Source organism: Arachis stenosperma, chromosome 10, assembly GCF_014773155.1.
Source record: "Arachis stenosperma cultivar V10309 chromosome 10, arast.V10309.gnm1.PFL2, whole genome shotgun sequence".
Lineage (NCBI taxonomy): Eukaryota > Viridiplantae > Streptophyta > Magnoliopsida > Fabales > Fabaceae > Arachis > Arachis stenosperma.
The window spans coordinates 55496454-55512870 of NC_080386.1; the positions used below are offsets into that span (position 1 = coordinate 55496454).

The window sequence follows — 16417 nt, forward strand, 5'->3', positions numbered from 1 at the left end:
TCTGAAAGCGGTTTGATTCAAATGAACCGGTTCCGTTTCAAATGAGTTGATTTTTGGACCGGGTTGGAACTTATGATTTTGTATGGTTCAGTTTCATAATAAATTTAGTTTTATTTACTTGAACCGAGAATCTATGATTTTAAGAGTTTCAATGAATTTTAAAGAATTGATGTAAGATGACCTTCCCTAAAGACTTGGGACTCTGCCGAGGAACTTTTGTTATAAAATCCCATTGTTGTATGGGTGATTTTGAATACTTTGAAATAAATCCTTAACTTGCCATGATTTTGGATGTTTTGGAAAGAGAATGCCGAGAGTGGCTTTATTTTAAAAAGGGAACTCACTTTGAGTAAATTTGGCTTATGAGCCTGAGATGATTTGAGAAATAAGATTTCTAAAGCCAAGGCTGAAAAGAGTTGAAACCTGATTTCAAAGTGAAACGATTTAAGAAAAAGTGATTTATGGCTTAAATGCCGGTTTTATGAATTTGATGTTGTTCGATGGTGGAAGTGCTGTTTTGTTATGGGCCGTAATGGCTGTGTATGATTATGAATAATGGCTGGTTCTAGATTGAACCATGAGCTGGAATGGCTGTGTATGCTGTGAATATTGGCTGGTTCTGGACTGAACCGTGAGACGGATGGCTGAGATGGATGTTGATCCATGGATGAGAATGAATGCATGTATATGCTGAATTATTGATAATTGTGATTTGCACTTCCACTATCAGAGGCACGAGATCCCTGGGAGAAAGCAGTGGCTAGCCACCACGTGCTCCAGGTGGAGGCTCGAGACTCTGCTGACCCTATGTCGTAAGTGTGGCCGGGCACTGTGAAAGTCCCGGATGAGCTCGCCCCCGTAAATATTCACCAGTGAAGGTGATGGATATGGATCATGATTATGATCAAGTTTATGATGAGTATAACTCGAGTTGGGGATGCGCGACAGAGGGACAGTCCAATGGTTAGCTACCAGGACTTGTCGGGTTGGCTCTATAACCGACAGATGATATCATCAGCCACTAGGGACAGGCATGCATCATATGCATCTATGTGACATTGTTTGGGTATGCATATTATACTTGGTTTGCCTATGTGATTAATTGCTAATTGTCCTACTTGAAATAATTGTTTGCTTGTGCTTGCATCTTCCTATTTGTGCTTGCATCTTCCTATTTGTGCTTAGATGTGAAAACATGCTTTTAGACGTTTAATTTGATGGTTTTTATTCACCTTTGATTCCACTAGATGCCTTGATATGTTTGTTAGTGATTTCAGATTGAAAAGGCTAGGAATGGATCAAAGGAGTGAAGAGGAAAGCATGCAAAGTGGATCAAAGAAGTTGAACTCACCCATGGACGCGCGCGCGCACCTGGCACTTGCGTGAACCTTGCGAATTACCCCATGGACGCGTACGCATGCTGTGCATGTACGCGTCGATGTTGGTTTATGATTTTTTAATAAAAACGTGGCCAGCGAATTCAGAAGGGTTGTGGGGCCCAATCCCAACCAACTTTGGCGCCAAAAATGCTATTTAAAGCCAAGGATTGAAGAGCAAAGGGGGATTCCATTCATTTTTACACATTAGGATTAGTTTAGAAGTAGTTTCTAGAGAGAGAAGCTTTCTCTTCTCTCTAGGATTAGGATTAGGATTAGGTTTAGTTCTTAGATCAAGGTTTTAATCTTTGCTTTCTTCTACTTATTTCTCTCAATTCTTTGTTGCTACATTCATCTTCTTCTATTCTTTTGTTGTAATTTCCTTTATGTTGTTCTTATATTTTGTTGTAGATCTAGTATTGTTCCGTCTACTTTCTTCCAATTCAATAAAAGGTAATTCATAATAAATGTGTTTCTTTTAATTGTTGTTGTTAATTCCTTTTCTATAATTGTTGTTAGATTTCATTCTTGTTGTCAATTTACTATGCTTTTCTTTTGTGCCTTCCAAGTGTTTGATGAAATGCTTGGTTTGGTAATTGGTGCACGAAATTGTGATCAATACTTTTTAATACACGAAATAATCCCTAGTAATGGCTACAAAGACTTGGTGCTCAATACCATGGCATAAACACAACTTCGCACAACTAACCAGCAAGTGCACTGGGTCGTCCAAGTAATAAACCTTACGCGAGTAAGGGTCGATCCCACGGAGATTGTTGCTATGAAGCAAGCTATGGTCACCTTGTAAATCTTAGTCAGGCAGACTCAAATGGGTATAGATGATGAATAAAGCATAAAGATAAAGATAGAGATACTTATGTACATCATTGGTGAGAGCTTCAGATAAGCGTATGAAGATGCCTTCCCTTCCGTCCCTCTGCTTTCCTACAGTCTTCATCCAATCCTTCTTACTCCTTTCCATGGCAAGCTCATGTAGGGTTTCACCGTTGTCAGTGGCTACCTCCCATCCTCTTAGTGAAAATGTTCCCATGCTCTGTCACAGCATATGGCTAATCAGCTGTCGGTTCTCGGTCAGGCCGGAATAAAATCCATCGATTCTTTTGCGTCTGTCACTAACGCCCCGCCTGCTAGGAGTTTGAAGCACGTCACAGTCATTCAATCATTGAATCCTACTCAGAATACCACAGACAAGGTTTAGACCTTCCGGATTCTCTTGAATGCCGCCATCAGTTCTCGCCTATACCACGAAGATTCCGGTTAAAGAATCCAAGAGATATTCACTAGAGCCTCGTATGCTTGTAGAACAAGAGTGGTTGTCAGTCACTTTGTTCATAAGTGAGAATGATGATGAGTGTCACGGATCATCACATTCATCAAGTTGAAGAACAAGTGATATCTTGGACAAAGAACAAGCGGAATTGAATAGAAGAACAATAGTAATTGCATTAATACTCGAGGTACAGCAGAGCTCCACACCTTAATCTATGGTGTGTAGAAACTCCACCGTTGAAAATACATAAGAACAAGAGTGATCATTGGTTTCGGCCCCAGAGAGGGAACCAGAAGAACCAAGATGAAAATACAATAGTAAAAGGTCCTACTTATAGAAACTAGTAGCCTAAGGTGTACAAAGATGAGTAAATGACATAAAAATCTACTTCCGGGCCCACTTGGTGTGTGCTTGGGCTGAGCAATGAAGCATTTTCGTGTAGAGACTCTTCTTGGAGTTAAACGCCAGCTTTTATGCCAGTTTGGGCGTTTAACTCCCATTTAGGTGCCAGTTCCGGCGTTTAACGCTGGAATTTCTGTAGGTGACTTTGAACGCCAGTTTGGGCCATCAAATCTAGGGCAAAGTATAGACTATCATATATGGCTGGAAAGCCCAGGATGTCTACTTTCCAACGCCGTTGATAGCGCGCCAATTGGGCTTCTGTAGCTCCAGAAAATCCACTTCGAGTGCAGGGAGGTCAGAATCCAACAGCATCTGCAGTCCTTTTCAGTCTCTGAATCAGATTTTTGCTCAGATCCCTCAATTTCAGCCAGAAAATACCTGAAATCACAGAAAAACACACAAACTCATAGTAAAGTCCAGAAAAGTGAATTTTAACTAAAAACTAATAAAAATATACTAAGAACTCAACTAAAACTACCAAAAACATACTAAAAACAATGCCAAAAAGTGTACAAATTATCCGCTCATCACAACACCAAACTTAAATTGTTGCTTGTCCCCAAGCAACTGAAAATCAAATATGATAAAAAGAAGAGAATATACTATAGACTCCAAATTATCAATGAAACTTAGCTCCAAATTAGATGAGCGGGACTAGTAGCTTTTTGCCTCCGAACAGTTTTGGCATCTCACTTTATCCTTTGAAATTCAGAATGATTGGCTTCTTTAGGAACTCAGAATCCAGATAGTGTTATTGATTCTCCTAGTTAAGTATGATGATTCTTGAACACAGCTACTTATTGAGTCTTGGCTGTGGCCCAAAGCACTCTGTCTTCCAGTATTACCACCGGATACATACATGCCACAGACACATAATTGGGTGAACCTTTTCAGATTGTGACTCAGCTTTGCTAAAGTCCCCAATTAGAGGTGTCCAGGGTTCTTAAGCACACTCTTATTGCCTTGGATCACAACTTTATTTCTTTCTTTTTCTTTCTTTTTTTCTTTTTCTCCCTTTTTCTTTTTTTTTTTCGTTTTTTCCTTCTCTCCCCCCCTTTTTTTTTGTATTCACTGCTTTTTCTTGCTTCAAGAATCATTTTTATGATTTTTCAGATCCTCAGTAACATGTCTCCTTTTTCATCATTCTTTCAAGAGCCAACAATTTTAACATTCATGAACCACAAATTCAAAAGACATATGCACTGTTTAAGCATACATTCAGAAAACAAAAGTACTGCCACCACATCAAACTAATTAAGCTAGTTTTAAAGATGAATTTGAAATCCTGTACTTCTTGTTCTTTTGTGATAAAAACAGTTTTCATTTAAGAAAGGTGATGGATTCATATTCATAGCTTTAAGGCATAGACACTAAGACACTAATGATCACAAGACACAAACATGGACAAACATAAAGCACTAAAATTCGAAAAACAGAAAATTAAAGAACAAGGAGATTAAAGAACGGGTCCACCTTAGTGATGGCGGCTTGTTCTTCCTCTTGAAGGTCTTATGGAGTGCTTGAGCTCCTCAATGTCTCTTCCTTGTCCTTGTTGCTCCTCTCTCATGATGAGAGGGGTCTCTTTGTTTGCTCTATCCTTTTCTTAGTGATGGGCTTGAGGTCATGCCTTCTCAGTTGAACCGGCTTCCCTCTTGAATTTCTCTTCCATTGGGCGTCCTCTTCACAGATATCTATGAGGACTTGGTCCAACCTTTTGATCAAAGTTGACCCTTCTTCATGGCCACAACTTCATAGAAGTGATCTTGATGCACCCTTGAGATGAATCTCTCCATCCCTCATGGCTCGGAGGTAGAAGCTTTTGCCTTCCCTTTCCTCTTTCTAGAGGTTTCTCCGGCCTTGGATGCCATAAATGGTTATGAAAAAACAAAAAGCAATGCTTTTACCACACCAAACTTAAAAGGTTTGCTCGTCCTCGAGCAAAAGAAGAAAGAAGAGAGTAAAAGAAGAGGAAATGAGGGAGAAGGAGATGGCTTATGTATTCGGCCAAGGAGGGGGGAAGTGGTGTTTAGGTTTTGTGAAAATGAAGGGGTGAAGAAGGGTTTATATAGGATGGATGTGAGTGGTGAAGAGAAAGATGGGATTTGATAGGTGAGGGGTTTTTGGGGAAGAGGTATTGAGGTGATTGGTGAATGGGGGAAGAAGAGAGAGAGTGGTGGTGGGGTAGGTGGGGATCCTGTGGGGTCCACAGATCCTGTGGTGTCAAGGAAAAGTCATCCCTGCACCAAATGTTGCTCAAAATCACGTTTTGAGCCATTTCTGGCGTTAAACGCCGGGCTGGTGCCCATTCCTGGCGTTTAACACCAGGTTCTTGCCCTTTTCTGGCGTTTAACGCCAGTCTGGTGCCCCTTTCTGGCGTTAAACGCCCAGAATGGTGCCAGACTGGGCGTTAAACGCCCAACTGCTAGCCTCACTGGCGTTTAAACGCCAGTGAATTCTTCCTCCAGGGTGTGCTGTTTTTCTTCCTGTTTTTCATTCTATTTTTGCTTTTTCAATGGATTTTGTGACTTCTTATGATCATCAACCTACAAAAACATAAAATAACAAAGAGAAATATATAAAATATAATCATTGGGTTGCCTCCCAACAAGCGCTTCTTTAATGTCAGTAGCTTGACAGAGGGCTCTCATGGAACCTCACAGATACTCAGAGCAATGTTGGAACCTCCCAACACCAAACTTAGAGTTTGAATGTGGGGGTTCAACACCAAACTTAGAGTTTGGTTGTGGCCTCCCAACACCAAACTTAGAGTTTGACTGTAGGGGCTCTGTTTGACTCTGATTTGAGAGAAGCTCTTCATGCTTCTTCTCCATGGTGACAGAGGGATATCCTTGAGCCTTAAACACAAAGGATTCTTCATTCACTTGAATGATCAGTTCACCTCCATCAACATCAATCACAGCCTTTGCTGTGGCTAGGAAGGGTCTGCCAAGGATGATGGATTCATCCATGCACTTCCCAGTCTCTAGGACTATGAAATCAGTAGGGATGTAATGGTCTTCAACTTTTACCAAAACATTCTCTACAAGTCCATGAGCTTATTTTCTTGAGTTGTCTGCCATCTCTAGTGAGATTCTTGCAGCTTGTACCTCAAAGATCCCTAGCTTCTCCATTACAGAGAGAGGCATGAGGTTCACACTTGACCCTAAGTCACACAGAGCCTTCTTGAAGGTCATGGTGCCTATGGTACAAGGTATGGAAAACTTCCCAGGATCTTGTCTCTTTTGAGGTAATTTCTGCCTAGACAAGTCATCCAGTTCTTTGGTGAGCAAAGGAGGTTCATCTTCCCAAGTCTCATTTCCAAATAACTTGTCATTTAGCTTCGTGATTGCTCCAAGGTATTTAGCAACTTGCTCTTCAGTGACATACTCATCCTCTTCAGAGGAAGAATACTCATCAGAGCTCATGAAGGGCAGAAGTAAGTCCAATGGAATCTCTATGGTCTCATTTTGAGCCTCAGATTCCCATTATTCCTCATTGGGGAACTCAGAGGAGGTTGGTGCATGCCCATTGAGGTCTTCCTCAGTGGCGTCCTCTTCCTCTCTTTCCTCTCCAGATTCGGCCATGGTTATGGCTTTGCACTCTCCTTTTGGATTTTCTTCTGTATTGCTTGGAAGAGTATTTGGAGGGAGTTCAGTAATTTTCTTGCTCAGCTGTCCCACTTGTGCCTCCAAATTCCTAATGGAGGACCTTATTTCAGTCATGAAACCTTGAGTGGTTTTGATTAGATCAGAAACCATGGTTGCTAAGTCAGAGGGGTTCTGCTTAGAATTCTCTGTCTGTTGCTGAGAAGATGATGGAAAAGGCTTGCCATTGCTAAACCTGTTTCTTCCACCATTATTGTTATTGAAACCTTGTTGAGGTCTCTCTTGATTTTTCCATGAGAAATTTGGGTGATTTCTCCATGAAGAATTATAGGTGTTTCCATAGGGTTCTCCTAGGTAATTCACCTCTTCCATTGAAGGGTTCTCAGGATCATAAGCTTCTTCCTCAGATGAAGCATCCTTAGTACTGCTTGGTGCATTTTGCATCCCAGACAGACTTTGAGAAATCAAATTGACTTGTTGAGTCAATATCTTGTTCTGAGCCAAAATGGCATTCAGAGTATCAATCTCAAAAACTCCTTTCTTCTGACTTGTCCCATTGTTCACAGGATTTCTTTCAGAAGTGTACATGAATTGGTTATTTGCAACCATTTCAATGAGTTCTTGAGCCTCTGTAGGCGTCTTCTTCAGATGAAGAGATCCTCCAGCAGAGCTATCCAAAGACATCTTGGACAGTTTAGAGAGACCATCATAGAAAATACCTATGATGCTCCATTCAGAAAGCATGTCAGATGGACATTTTCTGATCAATTGTTTGTATCTTTCCCAAGCTCCATAGAGGGATTCACCATCCTTCTGTCTGAAGGTTTGGACTTCCACTCTAAGCTTACTCAATTTTTGAGGTGGAAAGAACTTTGCCAAGAAGGCATTGACTAGCTTTTCCCATGAGTCCAGGCTTTCTTTAGGTTGAGAGTCCAACCATATTCTAGCTCTGTCTCTTACAGCAAAAGGGAATAGCATCAGTCTGTAGACCTCAGGGTCAACCCCATTAGTCTTGACTGTGTCACAAATTTGCAAGAATTCAGCTAAAAACTGATGAGGATCTTCCAATGGAAGTCCATGGAACTTGCAATTCTGTTGTATTAGAGAAACTAATTGAGGCTTAAGCTCAAAGTTATTTGCTCCAATGGCAGGGATAGAGATGCTTCTCCCATAGAAATCGGGAGTAGGTGCAGTAAAGTCACCCAGCACCTTCCTTGCATTGTTGGCATTGTTGTTGTTTTCAGCTGCCATAGGTCCTTCTTCTTTGAAGAATTCGGTTAGGTCCTCTACAGAGAGTTGTGCCTTAGCTTCTCTTAGCTTTCGCTTCAAGGTCCTTTCAGGTTCAGGGTCAGCTTCAACAAGAATGCCTTTGTCTTTGTTCCTGCTCATATGAAAGAGAAGAGAACAAGAAAATATGGAATCCTCTATGTCACAGTATAGATTCCTTGAGGTGTCAGAGGAAAAGAGAAATGGAAGACAGAAGTAGAAAATTCGAACTTATCAAAGAAGATGGAGTTCGAATTTTGTATTAAGGAATAGTGTTAGTCCATAAATAGAAGGATGTGAAAAGAAGGGAAGTAATTTTCGAAAATTAAGTAAAAGATTTTGAAAATATTTTGAAAAACACTAATTGATTTTCGAAAACAAAAGTGGGAAAGAAGTAAAGTGATTTTTGAAAAAGATTTTTGAAATTAGAAATTAAAAAGATTTGATTGAAAACTATTTTGAAAAAGGTGTGGTTGAGAAGATATGATTGGTTTTTAAAAGATGTGATTAAAAAGATATGATTGAAAAGTTATGGTTTTAAAAAGATGTGATTGAGAAGATATGATTTGAAAACAATTTTAAAAAGATTTGATTTTAAAAATTAATGACTTGCCTAACAAGAAAAGATATTATTCAAACATTAAACCTTTCTCAACAGAAAAGGCAACAAATTTGAGATGTTCAATCAAATCATTAATTGTTAGTAAGTATCTTTGAAAAAGGAAAGAAATTGATTTTGAAAGCATTTGATTGAGAAGATATGATTTGAAAAAGATTTGATTTTGAAAAATTTTGAAAACTTGAAAAAAAAAATTGATTTTGAAAACAAAATCCTCCCCCTTGTGCCATCCTGGCGTTAAACGCCCAGAATGGTGCATATTCTGGCGTTTAACGCCCAAACTACTACCCTTTTGGGCGTTAAACGCCCAGCCAGGCACCCTGGCTGGCGTTTAAACGCCAGTCTGTCTTCTTCACTGGGCATTTTTGAATGCCCAGCTTTTTCTGTGTGATTCCTCTGCAGTATGTTCTGAATCTTCAATTCTCTGTATTGTTGACTTGAAAAGACACAAATTAAAAATATTTTTGGATTTTTAATAATAAGGAATAATCAAAATGCAACTAAAATCAAATAATAATGCATGCAAGACACCAAACTTAGCAGTTTGTATACCATTCACACTAACAAAATGACAATGCATATAACAAAACACTCAAGTCAATAGAATTCAAAGATCAAAACAAAGAAATCATCAAGAACAACTTGAAGATCAATGAGGACACATGCATGAATGCAATAAGAACAGAAACATGCAATTGATACTAAACTTAAGATGAGACTCTAGACTCAAACAAGACATATTTTTGGATTTTATGATTTTGTAAATTTTTTTGTGCTTTTTCGAAAATTAAGTGAAAAGGAAAATAAAGGTATCAAAATTCTTAATGAGAATTCCAGGAATCATGCAATGTTAGTCTAAAGCTTTAGTCTAAAGGAATTAGACATGGCCGGCCAAGCTTCAGCAGGACATTGCATTCAAGAGCTAAATTGATGAGAATCAATCAGCTTTGGTGATGATAAGAACATCACCTTGAAACACTAGAATTCATTCTTAAGAACTCTGAAGAAAAATACCTAATCTAAGCAACAAGATGAACCGTCAGTTGTCCATACACAAACAATCCCCGGCAACGGCGCCAAAAACTTGGTGCACGAAATTGTGATCAATACTTTTTAATACACGAAATAATCCCTAGTAATGGCTACAAAGACTTGGTGCTCAATACCATGTCATAAACACAACTTCGCACAACTAACCAGCAAGTGCACTGGGTCGTCCAAGTAATAAACCTTACGCGAGTAAGGGTCGATCCCACGGAGATTGTTGCTATGAAGCAAGCTATGGTCACCTTGTAAATCTCAGTCAGGCAGACTCAAATGGGTATAGATGATGAATAAAGCATAAAGATAAAGATAGAGATACTTATGTACATCATTGGTGAGAGCTTCAGATAAGCGTATGAAGATGCCTTCCCTTCCGTCCCTCTGCTTTCCTACAGTCTTCATCCAATCCTTCTTACTCCTTTCCATGGCAAGCTCATGTAGGGTTTCACCGTTGTCAGTGGCTACCTCCCATCCTCTCAGTGAAAATGTTCCCATGCTCTGTCACAGCATATGGCTAATCAGCTGTCGGTTCTCGGTCAGGCCGGAATAAAATCCATCGATTCTTTTGCGTCTGTCACTAACGCCCCGCCTGCTAGGAGTTTGAAGCATGTCACAGTCATTCAATCATTGAATCCTAATCAGAATACCACAGACAAGGTTTAGACCTTCCGGATTCTCTTGAATGCCGCCATCAGTTCTCGCCTATACCACGAAGATTCCGGTTAAAGAATCCAAGAGATATTCACTAGAGCCTCGTATGCTTGTAGAACAAGAGTGGTTGTCAGTCACTTTGTTCATAAGTGAGAATGATGATGAGTGTCACGGATCATCACATTCATCAAGTTGAAGAACAAGTGATATCTTGGACAAAGAACAAGCGGAATTGAATAGAAGAACAATAGTAATTGCATTAATACTCGAGGTACAGCAGAGCTCCACACCTTAATCTATGGTGTGTAGAAAATCCACCGTTGAAAATACATAAGAACAAGAGTGATCATTGGTTTCGGCCCCAGAGAGGGAACCAGAAGAACCAAGATGAAAATACAATAGTAAAAGGTCCTACTTATAGAAACTAGTAGCCTAAGGTGTACAAAGATGAGTAAATGACATAAAAATCTACTTCCGGGCCCACTTGGTGTGTGCTTGGGCTGAGCAATGAAGCATTTTCGTGTAGAGACTCTTCTTGGAGTTAAACGCCAGCTTTTATGCCAGTTTGGGCGTTTAACTCCCATTTAGGTGCCAGTTCCGGCGTTTAACGCTGGAATTTCTGTAGGTGACTTTGAACGCCGGTTTGGGCCATCAAATCTTAAGCAAAGTATGGACTATCATATATTGCTGGAAAGCCAAGGATGTCTACTTTCCAACACCGTTGAGAGCGCGCCAATTGGGCTTCTGTAGCTCCAGAAAATCCACTTCGAGTGCAGGGAGGTCAGAATCCAACAGCATCTGCAGTCCTTTTCAGTCTCTGAATCAGATTTTGCTCAAATCCCTCAATTTCAGCCAGAAAATACCTGAAATCACAGAAAAACACACAAACTCATAGTAAAGTCCAGAAAAGTGAATTTTAACTAAAAACTAATAAAAATATACTAAGAACTCAACTAAAACTACCAAAAACATACAAAAAACAATGCCAAAAAGTGTACAAATTATCCGCTCATCAGTAATCGGATCGGTAAGGAGTTCTCATCTTCTCTTTTTGACCTTCTCTGTGATTTCTGGACACTCATTCTTCCTGACTTGAAAGCCCAGCTCGTATATTACCTCTTTGTCAGCCATCCACTTGAATTGTAATGCATGGTGCAAGGTTCTAAATTCCTTTTCATCAAAAGGAGGTTGCTCCATAGGCTCCTTCCCTTTTCTTCTCTTGGAGCTGGGTGATGCCATAAGTAGGAAGTGGTATATGAAGGTGTTGAGAAGTGTGGGTTGATGATAGAGTTTGGCCGAGTGAAGATATGGTATAGCTAGAGGATTAGGTTAGTGTGTTTTTGGATGGAGGAATAAGTGTTGAGTGTATGTCCCGAGAGGGAGGAAATGGAATGAAAGGGGTATTTGAATGTGGAAGGGTGTAGAGTAGAAGTTATTTATATAGGAGAATGATGGGTAATTGAAGGGTGTGGATTGATGGTAAGAACCAATAGTGGATGGTTGGGGTTTGGCATGAAATGGGCACAAGGATCACCACTTTTATGAGGTGATTGGTTCGGTCTCCATGGATATCTCTCTTCAATGTTGCATGGCAACATTTCCCAAGGCATTCCTTTTAAAGACGTGTGTCTAGTTCCCTCTTTTGAAGTGGCAGAACCCCTCTTCTTGGTTTGTCCCATCAATTCCATCCAATCCTTCCTTCTTTTCTCCTGCAAGACATAAGGAATCAAAAGTTAGGTTGAATTATGGCGGCAAAAAGAAAGAGATATGAAAATGGATGCTAACTACTTTTTAAATTTTTCAATTTAGGCAAACCAAATGCTATTCATGAATACAAACCAAATGACTTCATTAGTAATTATGTATGCAACATTGGTGACACCAAACTTAGTTTGTGACCATGTGGTGTAAAGAGAGTTGATTAAGGCTCTAAGATTGGCATGATATGATTAGTGTACATGCCTTCTTAGTTTACTCATTTTCTGTAAACCTAGGTTACTAGTTTAGTATTTAAACAACTTTTAGAGATTTATTCTGTACCTCATGACATTTTTAGATCTGAACTTTGTATTCTCTGACCGCATGAGTCTCTAAATTCCATTGTTGGGGGTGAGGAGCTCTGCAGCGTCTCGATGAATTAATGCAATTATTTCCGTTTTCTATTCAAACACGGTTGTTTCTTTTTAAGATGATCATTCGTACTTAACCATGATGAAGGTGATGATCCGTGACACTCATCACCATTCTCAATCTATGAACACGTGCCTGACAACCACCTCCGTTCTACCTTCGATTGAATGAATATCTCTTGGATTCCTTAATCAGTGTCTTCGTGGTATAAGCTAGAATCCATTGGCAGCATCCTTGAGAATCCGAAAAGTCTAAACCTTGTCTGTGGTATTCCGAGTAGGATTCAGGGATTGGATGATTGTGACGAACTTCAAACTCGTGTGTGTTGGGCATATTGACAGACGCAAAAGGATCAATGGATCCTATTCCGACATGATCGAGAACCGACAGATGATTAGCCATGCGGTGATAGCGCACCTGGACCATTTTCACTGAGAGGATGGATGGCAACCATTGACAACGGTGATCTACCAACACACAGCTTGCCATGGATGGTAACCATTCACATGTCCATCCGGATTATTTGCATACAGAAGGATGCCATTTGGTCTGTGCAATGCACCTGCAACCTTTCAAAGGTGCATGCTCTCTATTTTTTCTGATATGGTGGAAAATTTTCTAGAAGTCTTCATGGATGACTTTTCAGTATTTGGAGACTCATTCAGCTCCTGTCTTGACCATCTAGCACTTGTTCTAAAGAGATGCCAAGAGACTAACCTGGTTTTAAACTCGAAGAAATGTCACTTTATGGTGACTGAAGGAATTGTCCTTGGGCACAAAATTTCGAACAAGGGAATAGAGGTGGATCAAGCTAAGGTAGAGGTAATTGAAAAATTACCACCACCTGCCAATGTTAAGGCAATCAGAAGCTTTCTGGGGCATGCAGGATTCTATAGGAGGTTTATAAAAGATTTTTCAAAAATTGCAAAACCTCTGAGTAATCTGCTAGCTGCTGACATGCCATTTATGTTTGATAAGGAGTGTCTGCAGGCGTTTGAGACTCTGAAAGCTAAGTTGGTCACAGCACCAGTCATCTCTGCACCAGACTGGACATTACCATTTGAATTAAGGTGTGATGCCAGTGATCATGCCATTGGTGCAGTGTTGGGACAGAGGCATGAGAAGCTTTTGCACGTCATTTATTATGACAGCCGTGTTCTAAATGATGCGCAGAAGAACTACACAACCACAGAAAAGGAATTGCTTGCAGTGGTTTATGCCATTGAGAAGAAGTTCAGATCCTATTTAGTAGGATCGAAAATGATTGTGTACACTGACCATGCTGCTCTTAAATATCTACTCACAAAGCAGGATTCAAAACCCAGGCTCATAACATGGGTGTTTGATAAACCACTATTTTATGGTTTATCTTGTACTCAATTGAGTGGTTTTTATTAACTCTTTACCCACTTATTCATACTATTTGCATGGTTTTATATTTCCTTCCTAATTATGTGTTTTGATTGAAAACATGCTTCTTTGATCTTATATTTGCTTATTATTAATCCTCTCTTATTACCATTAGATGCCTTGATCTATGTGTTAAGTGTTTTCAGAGATTATAGGGCATGAATGGCTCAAAAGATGGGAAGAAAGCATGCAAAAGAGGAAGGAATGCAAGAAGTTGGAGAAATTGCTAAGCTGTCCAGCCTGACCTCTCTGTACTCAAACGGCTATAACTTTAGCTACAAAGGTCCAAACGACGCGGTTCCAGTTGCGTTGGAAAGCTAACGTCCGGGGCTTCGATTTGATATATAATATGATATAGTTTCCCTGACGCTAGGCGACGCGACCGCGTGATCCATGCGGCCACGTCGCAATGACGAAAATCCAGCGTGGCCAAATTCGAAACCAGCGAATTCTGGACTGTTTCTGACCCAGTTTGCGGCCCAGAAAACACAGATTAAAGGCTATAAAGTGGAGGAATGCATCCATTCATAGGAGGCTCTCATAATTCACTTCTCATGATTTAGATTAGTTTTGAGAGAGGTTCTCTCCTCTCTCTTAGGATTAGGATTTAGGACTTCTCTTAGTTTTAGGAGTGACTCTCAATCCCAGGTTCTTTATTTTTATTTATTTTTCCAATTAAATTTATGAACTTTTTCATGTTATGATTTTCTTTAAATTAATATTATTTGAGATATTTCAGTTATTATTGCTTTCTTTTAATTACATGATTATTCTAAAAATATTAAATTTAGATATTTGTACCCTGTCGAAGTAAGGAACCATGGTATATATGTTTGGAATAGATTCCATTTGGAGAGAGTTAAAAGAGTACTATCTCGTTGAAAGGTTCTATACATCTGCCCTTTTTCAAGGCATTTTTTTAGACAAGGACTCCGTTTTTTCCTCTTTTCGGATGGTAAATATTTCTCAGAACATGGAGTGTGAATCAAACCCACGTTTGAATTTGCCTCCCATCTGAAGGCATTTTTATTCCAGCAGTTTCAATTTTCTTTCCTTTTGGCTTTGGTTAAATAATTGGTGACTCTAGAGTTATCAAACTCATTGTTGATTGAAAATTGGAATTCATCCACTTAACTTACCTTCATAGTTAGAGGTTAACAAAGTGGGAGAAAAATTCAATTCTCATCACAATTGATAAGGATAACTAGGAAAGGACCTCCAGTTCTTTTACCTTGCCAAAGGTTTATTTTACAGCTATTATTATTTTATTTTACTTGTCATATAATATATTCCCACCTTACTTCCAAAACCCCAATTTTACCTTTTTCATTGCCAATAATAAGAACATACCTCCCTGCAATTCCTTGAGAAGACGACCCGAGGTTTAAATACTCGGTTATCAATTTTAAAGGGGTTTGTTACTTGTGACAACCAAAACGTTTGTACGAAGGAATTTTTGTCGGTTTAGAGACTATATCTACAACGCGACTATTTTTATGAAATTTTTTACTAGCAAAAATCCTAACGTCAGTGTTGCTTCTGCAAGAGTTTGATATAGAAATAAGAGACAGAAAAGGGACAGAGAACCAAGTAGCAGATCACCTGTCTCGAATAGAACCAGTAGAAAGGACGTCCCTTCCTCTTACTGAGATCTCTGAAACCTTTCCGGATGAGCAACTTTTTGGCTTTCAGGAAGCACCATGGTTTGCAGAGCTTCATGACAGTAACTCTGACAAAAAGTTCATTGTTAATGGGCAAAGAGTCAAGCATTATCTTGAAGGAAATGTTGAGCAAGAAAGCTCAAGACTGAGACTAGATTAAAGCTTAGTAATAGTCCAGTTAAAGACATTAAAGAAGTGCTTATTGGGAGGCAACCTAATCTTTATTTATGTATATTTCTATTGTTCTCTCATGTTTTTATTAGGTTTATGAACATGTGGAGTCACAAAAATATTGCAAAAATTAAAAACAGAATCAAAAACAGCAGAAGAAACAGCACACCCTAGAGGAAGAGCTGTCTGGCATTTAAACGCCAGAAACATGCATCCGTCTGGCATTTAACGCCAAAAACAAGCACCAAGCTGGCGTTTAATGCCAGCAACAAGCATCAGGCTGGCGTTAAACACCAGAAACAGGCTATATTTAGGCGTTTAACGCCAGAAACAAGCTACAGTCTGGTGTTAAATGCCAGGATTGCATACAGAGGGCGTTTTACACGCCTAAAAGATGCAGGGATGAGAATTCCTTGACACCTCAAAATCTGTGGACCCCACAGGATCCCCACCTACCCCACTCCTCTCTTCTTCATTCTCACACAACACTACCCTCTCTTCCCCCTTGACCGAAACCCACACCTCTCTCCCTCTTCTCCATATCTTCTTCTTCTTCTTCTTCTATTCTTTCTTCTTTTGCTCGAGGATGAGCAACATTCTAAGTTTGGTGTGGTAAAACCATAGCTTTTTGTTTTTTTATAACCATCTATAGCACCTAAGGCCGGAGAAACCTCTAGAAAGAGGAAAGGGAAGACAAAAGCTTCCACCTCCGAGTCATGGGAGATGGAGAGATTCATCTCAAGGGCCCATAGCTCAGAAGCAGAGCATTTGACTGCACATCAAGAGAGCCC

At 39.7% G+C, this 16417-nt stretch overlaps 1 non-coding gene across 1 annotated transcript; it reads left to right on the plus strand.

The window, feature by feature from the left end:
• Positions 1-7416: 7416 nt before the first annotated feature.
• On the plus strand, positions 7417-7520 carry LOC130959188 (small nucleolar RNA R71). Its single transcript, XR_009078283.1, has one exon. It is a non-coding gene; the product is annotated as a small nucleolar RNA R71 (small nucleolar RNA).
• The last annotated feature ends 8897 nt before the right edge of the window (positions 7521-16417 follow it).